Below are 3,536 nucleotides of genomic sequence, written 5' to 3'. Positions count from 1 at the left end.
TTTTTTTTTTTTGTTTTTTGTTTTTTTTTTACAATGCTTATTTCTCTGCTGTCCTGAGTCTTTTCTAAGTTAGGTTAAACAAAGACAAATGCCCTGCATCGGTCCTTCAGGTAGTCCCCAGACAGGTTAGTGCAGACACATAATACTTTGTGAACAAAATCTGCTCTGCTGCCTCTGGTACGAGGGACAAGGGTTCCACTGTGTGAATATGGCTACCCTCTTGGAAAGTGCCACTGAGCCAGGGAGGCAGCTGGGTAAGGACAAGCAAAAGCACCACAGACATTTCCTACCACTTTTCATTTGTATTTTTCTTGATTCAACATTGGTTGTTGTAAAGCTTGGATCATTTTCCAGAGTTCTGGAAAATTTAATTTTCACAGTTCCTACTTGATGTTTTGATGTTTCTGTGGAGGGACTGGTGCTTAGAGTTTCCTACTCCACCATTTCACTGATGTCCAATTTTTTTCTAAAAGAAAATCCAGTTGTTCTTTCAATATTTTTTTGAAAGACAGTCCTTTCCCTATTGAGTTACTTTTCACTTTTGTTGCAAGTCAATTGCCCATATTATGTGTGATCTATTTCTGGACCCTCTACTCTTGTTGATCTGCTTGCCTATCCTTATACTAATATCACACTGTCTTGAGTATCCTAGCTTTATGACCAGGCAGTGCAAGTTTATTTGGATTGTGTTTTTATCTATAGACCAATTGACATTAATGATATTAAATCTCCCTTTATACGTCTATGGTAATTTATTCTTTAGGTATTCTTTAACTTTTCTTGGCAATGCCTTATACATTTCAGTGTACCAGTTTTATTATTTTTAGTAGTAACATTTTATAGATCCTTCAGGATTTTCTATATGTACAATTATGCCATTTTTGAAAAGTTTTACTTTTCCCCTTACATTTCTCTGCCTATTAGTTGTTTATCCTGCCTTGCTGTCTCAGATAGGACCACCAGTACAATATTCAGTAGAGGCAGTGAGAGAAAAGTGGTGAGATTAGTCATTTCTGCTTTGTTCCACTTACTAGGAGGAAAGCATTCAGTCTATTACCATTAAATGTGATATTAGTTCAATGGTTCTCAATGGGTACAGAAACTTTGCCCTCAGCGGACAGTTGGAAATGTCGAGTCAGTTTTGTTGTCATGATTGGGGGCTGTTGTTGGTGTGTAGCGGGTACAGGCCAGAGTTGCTTCCTACTATCCTCTAATGTACAGTACCCACACTCATCTAGTCTGCATGACAAAGAATCATCCAGGCCAAAATGTCAATAATCCCGCTACTGAGAAAATCTATGTTAGCTATGTGCCTTATGGGCTGCCTTTTATCAGATTAAAGAAGGTACCTTTTATTCCTAGTTTGGTGAAAGTTTTCATCAGAAATGGCTACTATAATTCTGCATGTACAGAGATGATTATATAATATTTTTTCCTTTATTGTACTTATAGAATGAATTACTGTATTAATCCATTCAGGTTGCTATAACAAAGTATCATAGTTGGGGTGAGAAATTTATTTCTCAGTTTTGGAGGCTGAAAAGATCGGAGTGCTGGCAGAGTCAATGTCTGGTGCAGGCTCCCTTCTTGGTTCATAGGCAGCTGGAACAAAATCTAGATCTAGCAATGCACTTGATTCATTTGGGATTTGTGTGACTAAACTGGCTCCCAGAGCCTCACATTGGGAGATGTGGAAAATAATTTTTACCCCTTTGTCAATTATCTCATTACAATTGGCCTGGAAAATATAAGAATGTTTTTAGAAACAAGATAATGCTGTCAACATTAGTTAACTATTTCATTTCACTTGGCATTGAACATTTAATTTTCCATGGGTACTGGTTTCCAAGGGCTGCCCTAACAAAGTACCACAAAATGGGTGACTTAAGATAAAAAATATTGTCTCACAAAATTCTGAAAGCTAGAAGTCTAAAACCAAGGTGTCAGAAGGGCCATTCTCATTTGGAAAGCTCTAGGAGAGCAACATTCATTTCCTCTTCTTAGCTTATGGTGGTTACTTATAGTCCCTGGCTTATAGATACATCATTCCAATCTCTACCTTCATCATCACATGATATTTTCCCTCTGTGTGTGTCTCTGTATCCAAATCTCCCTTGTCTTATAAAGACACCAAGTCATTGGATTAGGACCCACCCTAATCCAGTTGGACTGCATTTTAACTTGATTACATCTCTAAAGATCCTACTTCCAAATAAGGTCACATTCTGAGGATCTGGTTGGACATGAATTTTGGGAGCACTATTCAAACTAGTACACTATGCGTAAGAAATTTTTTTAATTTATGCTTTCAAAGGATACCTTGAAATATATTTTTATTTTAATGTCCTTTGGTCTAAATGCCAAATCTAAATAGTCCTATATGCAAATGTTCAGATAGACTGTCTAAAATTAATATAGAATTTCCAAAGATTACAAAACAAGAAAAATGTGGAAGGATATGATATCAATGTTATTTTTTTCTGATTTAAATTTATCAGAATAGGGGCAAATGGGTGACTCGGTTGGTTGAGCTTCAGACTCTTGATTTCAGCTCAGGTCATGATCCCAGGGTTGTAGGATTGAGCCCCACATCTGGCTGGCTCCACACTGAGTGTGGCCCACTTAAGATTCATTCTCTCTCTCTCTCTTTCTCTCCCCGTCTCCCCTCACTCTCTCCCTCCTTCTGCCCATCTGCCCTCACTCGTGCCCTCTCTCTCAAAAAAAAAAAATTATGATTTCAGCTCAGGTCATGATCTTGCAGTTCTTGGTTGGTGAGTTCAATCCCTGGGTCAGGCTCTGCGCTGACAGTGCAGAGCCTGCTTGGGAGACTCTCTCTGCCCCTCCCATGCTTTTTCTCTCAAAAACAAGTAATCTTAAAACAAAAATAAAAAAAGTAAATTATCAGAATAAAGCAAATGATCATTGCATTAGAAAGTGTTTGCAAAAAGAGCTTTGTGAAGCAGTCATCAAACTAGTACATGTGCCAGGTTGACTAGTACATAATCTCAGGCTCAAAAAAAACCTACAGTTCTGTTGAGAGACAAATCATGATATAGCATGATGAGTGGAATAGTAGAATTGTACATAGGGCCAAGAATGAAATAATTATATTGAGTTCTAAAACTGTGTGTGTGTGGGGTGTGTGTGTGTGTGTGTGTGTGTGTGTAAGACAGGCAGAAAGTGAGGGAGGGAGGGATTGTGAAAGTGAGAGAGGGAGAAAAGAGTTAACTGATAGGTTTCAAAGGAAAAATAAGTAAATCAAAGTTGTTTATTCCATATATAGTAATTTGAAAGTAATGATGCTCACAGTGTTGAATATAGTTCTACTATATGTGCAAAATATTGATTTATTCCAAAATGTCAATTCTCTGGCCAAGTATTTTCTTTTGGATCTCAAGGATCTATTAAAAGTAAAGCTCTCCTGTAGTTAATTGGGAGAATTCAGTGGGGTAATACTTAACAATACTTAGCAATACTTACAATACTTATAATAACTTGAAAAGTTACAATACCATGAAACAGACATCAGGCTGTTT

The 3,536-nt window shown here is 37.3% G+C and overlaps 1 protein-coding gene across 1 annotated transcript in view; it reads left to right on the top strand.

Annotated features, from left to right (window-relative positions):
* Positions 1–3,536, top strand: part of COL4A5 (collagen type IV alpha 5 chain) — a 227,462-nt gene that overhangs the window by 34,163 nt on the left and 189,763 nt on the right. The gene's annotated exons all lie outside the window — the stretch shown is intronic.

Source organism: Crocuta crocuta, unplaced genomic scaffold, assembly GCF_008692635.1.
Source record: "Crocuta crocuta isolate KB4526 unplaced genomic scaffold, BGI_CrCroc_1.0 scaffold737, whole genome shotgun sequence".
In the NCBI taxonomy this organism is placed as follows: domain Eukaryota; kingdom Metazoa; phylum Chordata; class Mammalia; order Carnivora; family Hyaenidae; genus Crocuta; species Crocuta crocuta.
Note: the sequence above shows the minus strand (reverse complement) of the source record. Positions and strands in the feature narration are given on the sequence as shown.